At 51.8% G+C, this 15,186-nt stretch overlaps 1 long non-coding RNA gene across 1 annotated transcript; it reads left to right on the top strand.

Annotated features, from left to right (window-relative positions):
• The first annotated feature begins 2,142 nt into the window (after positions 1 to 2,142).
• Positions 2,143 to 3,480, top strand: LOC132248702 (uncharacterized). The gene is made up of 2 exons (XR_009460045.1): positions 2,143 to 2,747; positions 3,238 to 3,480. It is a non-coding gene; the product is annotated as an uncharacterized LOC132248702 (long non-coding RNA).
• Positions 3,481 to 15,186: the final 11,706 nt, after the last annotated feature.

Raw genomic sequence — 15,186 nt, 5'->3', positions numbered from 1 at the left:
GACCTGGGAGTGATTGTGGAGAGTTCAATAAGAGCATCAGCTCCATGCCCAGCCACCGTGAAGAAAGCAATGGAAAATGTGAGTGCTGATGAGGAAGGGAATTGTGAACAAGATCGAAAGCATCACGATGCCCCTTTATGAACCCATGGTGCACCCACACCTCGAATCCTGTGCCCAGGTCTGGTCCCCGCACGTCCAGCAGGATCTAGGGGAACTGGAGCAGGGCCAGAGACAACGGTACGGAGGGCCTTCCCTACGAGCAGGGACTAACGAGACCGGGTCTGCTCAGGTCAGCGTCCCCCAAGGTGCTGTTCTCGGACCCGGACTCTTCAATGTCTTCATAGACGACCTGGACACCCATCCCCCTACCCCATGACAGCCCCGTCCTGCTCCCAGGGTTAGCAACAACCTCTGGATTGTGGTGGATCATTTAGAAAGGGAAGGGGCTGGGAAGTCACACAGAGATCTGCCCTGGAAAGGTTGTGGGCCCAGGTCTGTTCCCACTGCACAGCTCGGGAGAGGACACAGAGATCAACCGCAGCGGGGGCACGTCCAGTTCTGGGCTGTAGTAGCAGGGGATGCATGAGAGAGAATCCAGCGAAGGGGAGGAGGGCAGGGGAGCAGCACGCACCCCGTGGGGCACAGCTCTGCACAGGCGGAGAAGCAAAACAGGCCAAAAAGGCTCCGGGGGTGGCAGAAGCAGCTCCTTGCAGACCCCACTGGGCATGGGCAGGTCTGGGAGAGGGGTGATGTGGTGGTGAGGAAAGGCGAGGTCAGGGAGGAGGGTAGGGAATGCACTCCTCCCTGCAACTCAGGGCTCATACACCAGACCCCTGGACCAGGAGGAAGGAGAAAGCTGGGAGGCAGCGAAGAAAAGTGCCCGGGTGTCACTTGAAGTCAGCTGTGTGGGGGAGGGCAGCCTAGCGTGAACGCACTTCTTCCCCTGGGAGTACTGTTAGAGACTGATGGGGAATGCACAGGCTCCCAGGCTGATGCAAAGATCACCTCCTCCTCCGCTCCTTCCCCTCCATCGGGCTGACCTCTGCCTGAGGCGTTTCCTCTTCACCCCCTTCCCCCACAATGACACCTTGGGGGCCAGCCTCTGGGCTCGGGACTCCCGCTGTGCCCTACAAGGGACAAAGCCTGGGGGACCTCCTTCTGCAGCCCACCAGCATGAGGGTGCTTGTCTGAACGCAGCCCTGCTGGGTGCTGAGCAGGCACACATCTCCAAGCCCTTCCTGCACTGCCGGCACAACTAGGGATGCTTCTGGGTGTGGATGTGCCGGTTCCAGGCTGGGTGGGAGAGGCGGGTGACGCCTTTCCAATACTCAGAGCACCCATGTCACTTCTCCCTGTGACATGCACCGGTGCTCGGCACAGGCTGCAGGAGTAGGTGAAGCTCTTCCCACGCTCAGAGCAGTGATGTGGCTTCTCCCCTGTGTGGATGCGGTGGTGCCGGGCCGGGCCGGGCCACGAGGGAAAGCTGCTCGAGCCCTGCTGCAGTGTGACACACAGGACACATCGGGCTCTCTAGGGGCCAGGCTGCAATGACACACACCCCCGTGCCCTGCCCGCTCCTACCCCGCGGGATGCACACCCTCTCGCAGCCCTGCTCCGACCGCCCACTACCCCTGGCCCCGCCCCTCCGCGCTGACCCGCCCCCCGCGCGTCCATCGCCCACAGCACACGACGGGGGTTCAACAGCCTCTCCGCCCCGGCCGCGCTCAGCCCGCCCACCTGCGCCGCGGCCAATGGGGAGCTTGCGCGTCACTACAGCGGGAGGGGGGCGGGGGGAGGAGCAAGGCGGTTCGCGCGTGCGCAGCGCAGCGCCGGCTGGGCGGCGGGGACGGGCCAGAGCGGCGGGAGGCGGCAGTCACGTGCCCGCGCTCAGGCCCCGCCCCGCGCCGCTGCCGGTAGGGCCGGGACTGCGTCCGTCGGCCCGGAAACGCGGCAGGAGCGGCGGGGGGCGGCGGAGGCAGCGTGTGGAGGCCGCCTCAGGCCCGCTTCCACACCCCGCCGCCCCGACACGAGGGAGGCCGGGTCTCTGCACGGGGGGGGGGGGGCAGCGCTGGAGTCCGGGCCCGGGACTGGCCTCGTGAGAGCGGGTCGTCCTCGGCTGCGAGGGGTTGCCCACGGGTGTGTGTACGGGGGCGGGGGCGTGGACCTCCACATATACACTTGTACACGTATACACATAGGTGTGCATGTCAGTATACATACATGGAAAGAGTGCGTGTGGCAGTGCACATACATGTCTGCCTGTTTGCGCACACCTGCATGCACACACACGCAGTATGCACCTGCAGGCACGCTGTACCCTATGTGCTACAGGTGCACTGTGTGTATACACCTACACATGCAGATGCGTGTGCATGCATGTACACACACACACACGTGCATGCATGTACATGGCTGCATGGGCTCACACACCGAGTGCGTGAGTAGGGGTGGGAGTCAGTCAGCTCTGTGAGGCATGTAAACACCTGCATGCGATTCACGAGGTTTCCGGCAGGAAGCCGTAGCATCAGAAGCTGTTCGTATCTGCTGTGGCAAGAGGTAGGGGTGGGAGTCAGTCTACTATTTTTCATAATGAAAAACAGTGAAATTAATTTTTGAAAAGCAGGTGCCACAAAACTCAGGCCAGTTGCAGACGGGCGCCTGGAGCCGAAAGAGGCTGAGAAACCCCCGTACTAGGTACAGGAAGCCACGATGATCGCTTTCTCGACAGCATCTTCAGTAGCACCTGGGTATATTTTTCATGCCTGTTAATGGGGACTGATTTCAGACACGCTCCAGTGAAGACATTAAGTAGGACTGAAATTGTCTCCTTGTTTCATTCAGCGTAGGCCTAAAGGCCTCAAGTTGCAGTTAGTTGGTTACTGAACAAACTGCCGGTTTTCAGGGAGTCTCCAGCGCTCGACGCTCCTCACCTCCCGCTCCAGCGCTCGGCGCTGTCTCCCCCGGGCACTGACGCTCCTGGTTATGCCTCTGGCTTTGCTTACACAAAAAGTTGAACCAGTTTAACTCTGGTTTACTCAATCTGGTCAATTTAAGTAGTGCACACCAATTCACAGGTGGTTTTCTTGGTGTAGCTTGTGTTGATAACTTTTTAAAACCAATTTTATTTAAATAGGCACAATATCTGGCTAGGTGAGGGTTGAAATGTCATTTCCCACACCCTTTGCATAGTCATAATTCACTAATTGAGAAATTAACTTTTTTTTCTTCTTCTTTCAGCGCTACGACTTGTTGTGAAGCATTTACAGCTGCTCCACTTATGCATATTTTCCAACAGGCAGGATCTTTTGAAAACGATACCTAATGTTATGTTATTAAAATGGCTATCCATACAAGGCAGAGTGTAAAAATGAAAATGCTGACAGGTATTTTTTAATCTTTTGAGATTTTAACTAACATTTCATTGATATTTATGTTTTATTAATTATCTCTGTAAGCAAATACAAATTGACGTATTATGCATCTACGAGACAAGGGTTGCTCAATTTCCATCCCCTGGGCCAAATGCAGCCCCATGGAGCCATCACATCTGGCTTGTGGGGCTCCCCATGGGTCTGGGGAATTGGCAGCAAGCGAGTGGTGGCCATGAACACAGCCTCCCCACCACTTCCCCTGCCAAATCCCCAAGCCCCAGTACCTGCATGGCTGGTCTGAGCCAAGCTATGCCTCTTTCCCCTGTGGGCCTGGGCCACGTTCCCCCACTTCGGGATCAGGGTTGGACCGTGTCCCCTTCCTTTCCTGCAGGGCCGGGTTGGGCCAGGCCACGCACTCTTTCCCTCCCTACGGGGTCACCTGGCTAGCCTTCTTTCCCTCTTGACAAGGATGGGTCAAGCTCCTTTCCCCATCAGGGCTGTGTTGAAGCCAGTTTGTCCCCCACCTGGCCAGATGGTGCCCACCCACGTGCCAGAGCAGGAACACCTGGATCCAGCCCGTGAATGTATTGGCCACTGGCAGTCTGCCCTGCTGTGTTGGGGCTGCACTGTACTATCGGTGGTCCATTAAACCAATTTTAAAGAAACGAGTCATGGAATCACAGATTATGCGATCATAATTTTATCACTACTTTATATTTTCCTTTCAAAGGAAAAACTAGAAGTACTCTGTGACAGGCTCACAGCCACAGGGGCTGCCATGACACCCCTAGCGGCCTTGCTGCTCCTGCCTGGCTCCAGCTCTAATGTCACTCTCTCTTCATTGTTCACCAGCCGTGCCTTGCTCTTAATATTACAGGTTGATTCAAGGAGGCTGCTAGCAGGCCTTAGAGTGAGCCCGAATCCAGTAAGTTTCCCCTGGGTCTGAGGCCCCATTGGCCACTATCCAGACATCCAACCTTGGTAGGTTCCTCTCGGCCTGACTACAGGTGCCCTACAGGGACCTAGCCTTAAGGGCAAACGGTGTGGTTCCTTTTCCTCCCCTACTCCACGCCCTAAGCCTCAGAGATGTTCTCCCTTTGATTTTCCTTCTTATGCACTCTGCCCCCTTGAGCTATTGGCTTTTGGATTTAATAAAGACATTTGAACTGAATTACTGACACGCTCAACCAAATTCTAACACAACATACAGGGCGCATCTACATGTGTCACTATGGCAACTTTACTGTGCTGTGTGTGTGGCACATGATTATTTTTAGCCGCTACTTCACCGTAGTGGCGCGCTATACCAGGGGGGTGTGTTGCAATGGGGAGGTAGCTGCTGTTTGCGTGTAGATGCCCATGGATGCTACATCGCCAATTTTGTTTCTTATACTGCTGTTTTTCCAAATGTTTCTAATAAATCAGAGAAAACTAGGGTTGAAAGGGGTTCCAGTAACTCATCTAGTCCAACCCCTTGCTAAAAGCAGGACCATCCTTAATTTGATCATGCCAGAGACTTGTCGAGCCGGGCCTTAAAATCCTCCAAGAGTCCACCACCCTCTAGATAAGCCGTCCCAGCACTTCACCAATCTCTTAGTCAGAAAGTTTTTCCTAATGTCCAGCTTGTTCACATCCCTTCTGTAGTAGGGGGCACAAAACTGAGCACAGTACTCCACATGTAACCTCACCAGTGCAGAAAAGTGGGGAATAATGACTTCCCTCAGTGCTGACAACACTCCTACTAATGCAGCCCAGTATGCTGTTAGCCTTCTTGGCAACAAGCACACACTGTTGGCACCTATTCAGCTTATTGTCCGCTGTAACCCCCAGGTCCTTTTCTGTGGAGCTGCTGCTTAGCCAGTTGGTCCCACGCCTGTAGCGGTGCATGAGACTGTTCTGTCTTAAGTTCAGGACTTTGCACTTCTTCTTCTGGAGCTTTGCCTTCTTCCCCTGCATGGCTGGTTTCAGGCCTGGCCATTCTTCCTTCCATGGGACTGCTGTGGGGACAGGCATGCCCCCAACCTGCCGCTGTAGTGGGGCCTCGTCAAGCCCCTTGGGCTCGGGTTGAGGCTGACAAAGCCCCCTTTCTGCGCTGTCTTGGGGCTGGCGTGCCCCCTGCCTCCCTCTGCACAGATGGATGGGGCCCTGGCATGCCTTTGTTTAGAGCGATGTTTGAGCACCCCGTGGTTTGAGCACCCGTTTGTGTAGAGTTATGTTCTACCTGTGATGATCTAGGAAGTATGCAAGAGGCAAGGATTTTTGGGTGTGATCACTTTTATTGGACCAACTGAATGGTTGGAATTAAGTTAGACAAGCTTTCAAACGCAAAACGTTCTTTGTCAGTGTTTTAGAGCAGTTGCTTAAAGCAGGTGTAGTCAATCTGGGGTATGCCTACCCCTGGAGGTAATTTGAAAGGTCCCAGGGAATGTACAGGGGCGGGCGCAGATGTAGCACACCTGCTGCCTCACAGGAGCAGGGCCAGGGCGGAGGGAGAGCGGGGCCCACAGAAGCTGCGCTGCCGCTGCTCTGCCACTCACCGTGCCCCTGCTCTGTCTGGCCCTTGCCACCCCCCGCCACGTCTGACCGTTCGCCACCCCCACCTGCTCCGCATCCGGCTGCTCCCACCCCCCTGGGGGTACACTTTTTAAAGAAGGGGCTGCCGGGGGTACACTTACTAAAAAAAAGGTTGAAAACTACTGGCTTAAACTCACTATATATCTGCTATTGGCTTTTGGATTTAATAAAGACATTTTAGCTGGATTTAATAAAGACATTTTCCTGACATACTCAATCAAACTCTAACACAACATGCAGTGTTGTTCTGGCTTTTGAAGACTGCCCAGAAACCTGTGCTTTTTTATTAATTGCTGATCATTTTACAGCTTTTAGAGAAAAAGGAAATTAGTTAAGCTCTTTCTGAGTAGTAAGATACTCATGTTTATTAAAAGCTTAATGAAATTTGGGACAATAACGAAATAATACCTTTAAAATATTTTTTAGAAGTTATGCATTTATATTAGGGGCGTACCGATAGAGATTTTTGGGGCCGATATTGCTAGCTGATCTTTAAGGAGGCATATTTGCTGATACCGATCTGGTTTCCGATACAGCTACCTCCAGCTGGTTAACTCCGGTCTGGTGGAAGGGGAAGGAGAAGGAGAAGGGGAAGGGGAAGGGGAAGGGGCGTGGCGGGGGTGCAGATCAACGCCGCCTATGGTGAGGGAGGAGGCAGAGGGAGGTGCTGCCCAGGCGGGGTGCAGGGGACGGAGCCAGAGCTCGTGATAGGGGGCCAGCTGTCACCGCTGCTTGCAACCCGGGAAGGCACTGGGGGGACATGTGCCCCCCTGGATCTGTGTGGGACGGGGCAGGCTGCAGCCAGGACCGCGTGGGGCTCTTCTCGGCAGGGGCTAGGCTTGGAGTGGGTGCCGGCAGTGCTGGGAGGATGCTGCATCCAGCCCAAATTTTGCCAGGGCTCTGCTTCCAGCGCCACCACCGCCAGCCACTCGGTGCAGCCCTGGCTCAACGCCCCACCTCCACCCATGCACCAGGAAAACCCGGGGCTGCATTGGGCTGCTGGCAGCGGTGGCACTGGGAGCACAGCGGTGGTGAAATCTGGGGTGGATGCAGCATCCTCCCAATGCCACCGGCGCCCTCTCCGAGCCCAGCCTCCACCGAGAAGAGCTCCACGCAGCCCCGGCTGCAGCCCACCCTGCCGTGCACAGATCCAAGGGGCGCGCCCCCCCCCCCCCCCGCCCGTGCCCTCCCAGAGTGCAGGTAGCAGTGGGAGCCACCTCCCCCCACCACAAGCTGGAGCTCCCCCTCTCCACCCTGCCTGGACAGCACCTGTCCCCACCCCCTCCATCACCAGCGGGAGCCTTGATCTGCCCCCCACATGCCGCTTTCCTCCCCTTCCACCACACTGGACTTGCCAGCTGAAGGCAGCTCTCCACGCTGCCAGATGTGCTCCTTGCTTCCTGAGTGCTGTGCTGTGACTGTACAGCACAGGCATTTATCAGCCAAATTATCAGCCCCATCGGGCCGATATCCGATACAGCCAGTTTTATTTGTACTGATACCGATCCGATATCAGACCAAGGTATCAGTGCACCTCTAGTTTATATGATCGCTCACAGCGCTGCTAAGTGGTGCAAATCACAAGCTCTCTTATTGTACCTGTAGGCTTTCATATATGACTGCAAAGTTGCTAACTTTTCTTATATACAAAAAACTAGAACTCTGGGTTCCAAAATGATACCTTTTATTAGACCAACTGGAAAATGGCAAGAAAACTGTCCTTTTCTGCAGGCTTTCGGGATCCAAGTCCCTTCGTTAGGCTCTGGGAAAAGTGTAGATGTTACAAGATGGTAAAACGTCCCCATAGGTAGGAAAGAAACTTCATTTTTGCACAGAGGGAGCTGAAGATGGAGGGCCGTCCCTCTGGGTCCTTGAGAATGTCTTTGTGAGCTGTGCTGAGTAGCTCTTTGATGTGTAGGAACTTTTCTTATAACCTTTCAAGTAAAAATGCGAATTAAACAGATGCTTGGCTTGCATGTTAACATCCTATTTGTCAAAGTTGTAGTTCTTGTGCTGCTCTTTCTCCAAATTTTCCTCATAAAGATTTTTCATAATCAGCTATTAATTAGTACTTTTGCTTTCAAGTAACAGTTCAAAAAAATCAAAATGTATTAGCTGAGAGACTGCTCATTTTCAAATAAGAACAAAAAATAATCTTGTATTTTAACTTTTTCCCCCTCCAGATATGTCAGTTGACCAGTTTAATAGTGGATGGGATTAAGTTGTCCTTTTGGTGATACCAAGCGTACATTAGGTTTGAGTGTAACCTCCTAAATCCCTGTTGTGCTGTGCTCTTAATGAATAGCTTCACCAAGGTTTTGGTGTTAACGTGCAAGACTATTTTATCAACCTTTGTTAATTATAGAGTTTTGAAATTGTGCTCTGTCACGATTGATATTTTCAAAACTGTACATGTATTCTTGATGATGTACTAGCAGTAAGATGCACCGATAAAGATGTTTTGGGCCGATACCGATGGCTGATTGTAGACCATCCATATTGGATGATACTGATCCAATTGCCAATATGCAGCCTGGCAGCTTGGAGAACGGCATTTGGCTGGTAAGTCTGTGGGGGTGAAGGGGTGTTGGGAAGGAAAGAGGCATGGGGGCGCAGATTGAGGTCCCCCGCAGTGAGAGAGGGAGTGGGGCTGGGGCAGGGGCAGGCACTGCCCAGCTGAAGTGGGGCAGGACGTGAGACGGAGCCGCAACTCATCCGAGGGTGGCAGGGAGGGAAGGGGTGGCTCCCACTCCTGCACGCGTCCCCAGGGCAGGCTTGTTTGGAGATTTTGGTGCCAGGAGATCAAGTGCTAGAATAAAGTCGTGTATTAAAGACCATTAAATCACTAGTACCACGTAGCATTCATTCAGGAGCTGTAAAGAATGAAATGACTGAGCTTGTCTTGCATTTAAAAGCTTTTCTAACTTGATCTTAACTACACAGTGGATCCAGTAAAAAATATCACCCTAAGAAACTCTTGCCTCTCTCCTAAGAAAAATACAGTCTCATTAAAATCACCTATTATAACAGAGGGTTGTAAACTATACCTTACTTTTAAAACAGGTCTGAATGGTGGTCGTGGCGATTATAAACCCATAATCCATAGACGAGTGCTATCTTCAACTGTTTGAAGAAGTAAACAGATAAAAAAAGGGGGACAAGCCAGTGCAGCTTTTGTAACGGGAAACAATTTGTCTCTAGTCTTTTCTTTCATTTGAACAAAACCGGTGGATGAAACTGCAGTGGAAGAGGTCACAGAATCAGAGAAAATGAGGGTTGGAAGGGACCTCAGGAGGTCGTCTAGTCCGAGCCCCTCATGAGGTGCAACTCCAGGTGTGCTTTGGCCCTCCTGATTTCGTCCCTGCATGCCAAGCAGTACTGTTATGCTCCTTCCTAGTCGTTGGTCCAACTTTCTACTTCTTGCACGCTGCCTTTTTGTGTTTTAGCGTGCTGAGAGTTCCCTGCTAAGCCGACCTGGTCATCTGCCATTCTTGGTAGTCTTTCTGCGCATTGAGATGGTTTATTCCTGTGCCCTCCGTCAGGTTTCTTTAAAATACAGCCAGCTCTCCTGGACTCCTTTTACTTTCCGATTGGCCTCCCAGGGGAGCCCGCCCATCAGCACTTCCTGAGTGAAGGGAAGTCTGCTTTTCTGAAGGGCGGGGCTCGTACCCTGCTGCCTGTCTGCCTCCTGATCCTGAACTCAGTCATCTCGTGGTTGGTGCTGCCCCCGGTGCCATTCACTGATTGATTCCCCACCAATTCTTCTCAGTTTGTCAGCAGGAGGTCAGGAAGAGCATGGCCCCTAGCTGGCCTCTGCACCGCTTGCACCAGGAGGTTGTCCCCAGCACTCTCCTGGTGTGCCTGTGCGCTGCTGTATTGCCTTCCCAGCAGATGTCGGGGATTGAAATCCCCCATGAGAACCGTGGCCCGTGATTGGTAAATCCGCTCGCTGTTTGAAGAAAGCCTCATCCACCACTTCCTCCTGGTCTGGTGGTCTGTAGCAGACACCCACCATGACATCACTCGTGTTGCTCTTCCCTCTGACCCGAACCCAGAGACTTCCTACAGACCTAGCTCCAGTTTCAGACCGGAGCTTTGAGCCGTTGTACAGATACTTGTGCGTGTGCAATTCCTCCGTCTCTCCTCCGCTGCTTGTCCTTCCTGAACAGTTTATATCCACCCATTGCAGTGCTCCAGCCATGCGCGCTGTCCCACCAAGTCTGTTATTCCAGTCATGTCATGGTTCTGTGACTGCAAGGACTTCCAAGTCTTATTGCTTATTTCCCAAGCTTCATGCATGTGTGTACAGACACCTGAGGACCTAGCTGATTGCTCTGCTTTCTCAGGAAGAATGAGAGGCTTTCCTTTTCCCTCATTTTCCTGCACTTCCTCCAGGTCACCTGCTTCCCCACTTACCTCAGGGCTTTGGTCTCCATCCTCCAGCGCACAGAGTTTAAATTTTAAAGCCTTCCTCACTAGGTTAGTGAGCCCGTCTGGAAATAAGTCGTTCCCTCTCTTCGTCCTGTGTCTCCCTAGCAATCCTTCTTGGAACAACTTCCCTTGGTTGAAGAAGCCAAAGCCTGCTGGTGTCACTGTCTGTGTCGCCATGCATTGATCTGCAAGATGCGTCTGCTTCCGATCAGGCCCTTCCCTTTGACCAGCAGTATTGAGGAGAACACCACCCGAGTCCCCTTCCTCTTCACCCTGGCACCCAGAGCCCTGTAGTCACTTTTGATCTGCTCAGGGTCGCCCCTGGCAGTATCACGGGTGCCGACATGGATGAGCAGCATGGAGGTAGCCAGAGCCTGGATGAGTGTGGGTAACTGCTCCGTGACCTCTCAGGTCCAGGCTCCAGGGAAGCAGCAGAGCTCCTGAGACAACAGGTCAGGCTGGCAGACGGACGCCTCTTCCCCTAGAGGAGGGAGTCTCCAGCCACCCCCACCCTTCCCTTCCTCTTGGTGGCAGTGGTCTCAACCCTCCCTCTCTTGGAAAGGCTTGGCCTGGCCTCTGCCACCGATGGAACATGCTCCTCCTCTGCTGCTGGGGCTTCACGTCTCTTCTCCAGGCAAACCGCTGCAGGTGGGCGTGAATATTTCTCCTTGCTGCAAGAGGTCACAAGCTTTCAGCTTCTGCCTTCCTTGGCGTTCAAGTCCTCTTCCTTCTCTAGTGCCGCCCTTGGCAGTCTTGTCACCACAGTAGAAGTATCCTCAAGCATCAAATTGATGAAGTTGTCATGGTGGAGGATGCTTTGGAGCCTCGCCACCTCCTCCTGTAGCTCTCTCGCCTGCTTCCCGAGGGGCACCACCTGAACGCGCGGCTCACATCACAGGCTCCCCCATCTCGCTGTCACTGAAAGGAACCTGCCAGCGGCAAACCCCGTGGGGTAGATGGTGAGCGCTCCTGCCTGGGTGGACACCTCACAGGTAGGAGCCCAGAGAGAGCTGGCAGTGGCAGTGGCTCGGGGATTTTGATGTCTTCCAGGCGTGTCGCTGGGTTTCTTAATCCGCTCCCTCTCTCTGCTCGCCCCTCTTTCCAAGCAGACCTTTCCTAGCAAACTCCCTTGTAAACTGGCCTCTGTGCTGCTCCTTGGTCCCAAAAGCTTCCCTTTCCCCTGCTAACCCGCTTCCTCTCTCCAAGTTTACGGTGAAGGAAGGTGAGGGAGAGCTTCCAGATAAATTACCTAGCAAACGCCGCCTCCAACTTCCCTCTCACTCTGGACTCCAGTTAAGCAAGGAGCACAAGAACTGGTCTAATTGCTGTGTATTAGCGACTTACACTAAATAGATGTAGATTAGGTACTCTCAATTAAAGAAAGGTCTTACATTAAAGGCTCCCCTTTAAAGAACGGGGGGCAAACTGACCTGTGAACTAACTTTAAAAAAACATATTATTTCTATATATAAATAGCTACATGTCTATATAACTGTACCTCTAACACAGTGGTTCCCAAACTGTAGGTCACAACCCCAAATGGGCTTGAAACATCAGCAGGCTGGGGTGGCAGGGGTGGGGGGCTATGGGTGGGGAGCGAGGGGTCATGCTGAGGAATGGGGCCATAAATGGATCGTGCTGAGGAAAGGTTTGGGAGGCACTGCTCTGACAGCCTGCCTTGTGACTGCCGTGGTTCGCTTGACAGTCCAAACCACACTTTTACAGTTACACCGCTCTTAGTCTTGTTACAAAGACTGTACTGTGCAGTGTGCACACCCGTCACCGTCACATTGAAACCTGCAAACTGACTTATGAACTGTTTGCAAACTGCCCCGTTTGCTGCCCCTGGTCACGCAGAGTCTCCTTTTCTCCCCTCCTGGCCCTTGTTAAGACTTTTGTCAGACAGAGGTAGCAGTCCCCCAGCTTGCAGCACTCCCAGCTCCTTAGAGCACGTGCCCAGACGTACACGCAGCCCCAGCTCACTTTCCTTCCAGGGGTTCGGGTCAGGTGCCTGGCTCCTCTTCCCTCGTCTCCTTTGCCCTGTTTGCTGCCCCTGTTCACCTTGTTTCTCTCTACTGAGCCTTTCAATGTACCTCAGTCTAACGTTTATCTTTAAATTCTCTTTTATTTAGAGCCCTTGCTTTCTGTACGTGCCTTCGTTGCATCCCAAGAAGGAAAGCTGCTGCATCATTGAACCAGTTAGTCTCCAGTGTGCCACCCTGCCCAGATTTCTTCCAAGGAAGGAGTAGTGGATGTGATCTCTGCAAAAAGAAAGCTTGTCTGGTAAAGAGCAATTTTCCTCTTTAAGTAGCTTTTGACATTAAAGCAAAGAACTCTCAATACCATATTTTATGTACTTTTGAAAAATGGGCTGTTTACTTCGTTCTGTCTGTGCGGGATATGCAGATTGAGGACTGTACTGTGTCATACACAAACATCTGCGACCCTGGGTAGAGTATGTAATGCTGTAAACGTTACAGTCCACGTGCTTGCACAGAGCATTGCATAGAAACTAGAAGAGTTTGTGCCAGAGCCAGGGGCACAGGAGTGGCTTTTTAAGAACTGTCCTTATGTCTGTTTCTTTTAGTTTGTAGAGGTTAAAACTTTCTGAAACATTATGCAAAGCTGAGGTATAGCACCCCTGCTAATACAGTATGTAAATATTCTCATTACATTTGGGGGGCATATTTCACCATTTTGACATATAGCAGTGCTATAGAGGGGCATGACAAGGAGCAATCTATACCTGCAGCAATGATGAAGCAGTTATATTTCAGACATAACATCATTCTTTGTAAAAATAGTCCTCACTCTCTCTAGGCTAAAACATCACGGCCACCTGTAAGGTTTGTTATGCTACAGTCAAAACTGCAGTTGAAAGGGATTTCTTCTTTCCTTTTAGTTTTGTTAACTTACGGAGGAGGAAATAATTTCAGTTCACTTTAGGAATCGGTCCCGTTCCTTTGCACCTGTTTTCCCTAAGTTAGTCCTTGGAACAATACCGGCTCAATTATAGTGAAGTAATATCATGCATTTTGAGCTTGTGGAATCCACAGACCGCGTAATTCTCTGCATTTCCTCCCCCTTCCTTGCATCCCACTTTTTGACAGTGTCCTTCTGCTGGAGCTATGCTGGAAAACCTTGCAACCTTGCGTGTGCGTGTGTGCGTGCATGTGTGTGCGTGTGCACACATGCTGCATGCAAAATCCTACACTTTGTTTAGTCTGCAGAACCTCTTCTGTTAGCTAACGCTCCAGGCTCCGCAAAGGTGCAGTGAGAGAGGAGCACTAGTAAGTACCTAAGGCAGAAAGCAAACAAGGGCTTTATCACTGGTCTTTAACTCCTATCAAAAGGGGAGGGAGGGAGAAGTCATTTAAACATGAGGCTTGAATGAAAATTAGCATGGATTAGTCACAGTTGTCCCAGGAGTCCTGTTATCTCAGGTCACAGGTACTTATGGTAGGGAGTGGGGTACTTTACCTGTAGGATCCCCAAGTGAAAGACTCTTGAGGGAGCCAAGAGGGGGAGGAAGAGTCCTGGGTCTGTTTTTAGCCAAAGGGAATTCCCCTTGAGGCATGGCAGGAGTAGTGTGTGTCTCCCTGTCTTTTCCCAGTGGATGAGCTCCTGGGCAGTTCATGCATGGAGGAAGGATGACTCTCTAGCCTGTTCCCCGCAGGTAAACGGCAACAAATTGAACTGATTTGGAGAAACAAGTGGGTTACGTCTGAGCAGCTTCCTTGCTTGCTAGTCAGTTGGCTGAAGAGTGGTTGATGCTGATGTTACTTAATACTAGATTTACCCTTCTGTGGCCCCTGGCAGAGAGATCGGGGCATTCATCCTCCACTTTGCACAGGCTGGAGGGAACAACCTGGCTCCCATCTTAGTTTTGAAGAACTTCATTGCTGAAAAATCAAATGCTCACGTGTTCCCTAAGGAACGTATCCATTCAAAGGCATGAAATATAAACGTATATTGTTACGTGCAAATGCTTTGCACAAGTACATTTGCTGGATGCATTTGGTATGTTCTTCAAGCAAGTAGTGTCGTTAGCTGTTAAATTCTTGACTCCTCTGTTAGGCTTGGGACAGAAATTACACACAAGCTGGTCTAAGAGATTGGAAACAGGTTCAGATCTGGAACACAACAGAAGGATGGTGCGCATAAGCCACTTTCAAGATTGCCGAAACAGGTTTAAGATAAGCCTGGATGGATGTAGTATTAGACTGAACTGATTTAGATTAAACTGGTTTATTGTACTTCTGACCCAGACCCTCTCCAGATTCATATTAACACATAGTCCCCCAGCATCCCTGGACCTCTGCCAGCCTGCAAGGGAAAAGCCACCTTTGCCCACGTTTTCCTCCATTAAAAGACAATCCACCCTTAAAGTTTGTTGATCCAGTTTTAAAGTTTGTTCGTGACCCTTTCATAGGCACTTGTGACCCCCTTTTGGGACACAACCCGCGAACTGAGAACCGCTGCGGTAGAGCAGCAGGGTCGGTCGCGGAGCGCGCTGCTGCGGAGCGGAGGGGCAGTGCCGCTCAACCCTGTGAGACGGGTCCCACGTACCAGATCAGACCTCTTTGTGGGCCAGATTAAGCCTGTGGGCTGGAGATTGCCACCCCCTCTTATAGCTCCTTTTCAGCTGGGGCTTTGTAGATGCTCCTGTTACCTTGTTTCTACATCGAAAGACTCGTGCTACACGGCAGGGTAGGCTTTCACCTCGTAGACTAAGTCAATCAGAGGTGCGTAAGCTTTTGTAAGCGAGCTCGCTTCATACCCCTTTCTTTTTCCTCCCTTCCCTACCCTT

Source organism: Alligator mississippiensis, chromosome 1 (assembly GCF_030867095.1).
Source record: "Alligator mississippiensis isolate rAllMis1 chromosome 1, rAllMis1, whole genome shotgun sequence".
Lineage (NCBI taxonomy): Eukaryota > Metazoa > Chordata > Crocodylia > Alligatoridae > Alligator > Alligator mississippiensis.
This window is presented reverse-complemented; position numbering and strand designations above follow the sequence as displayed.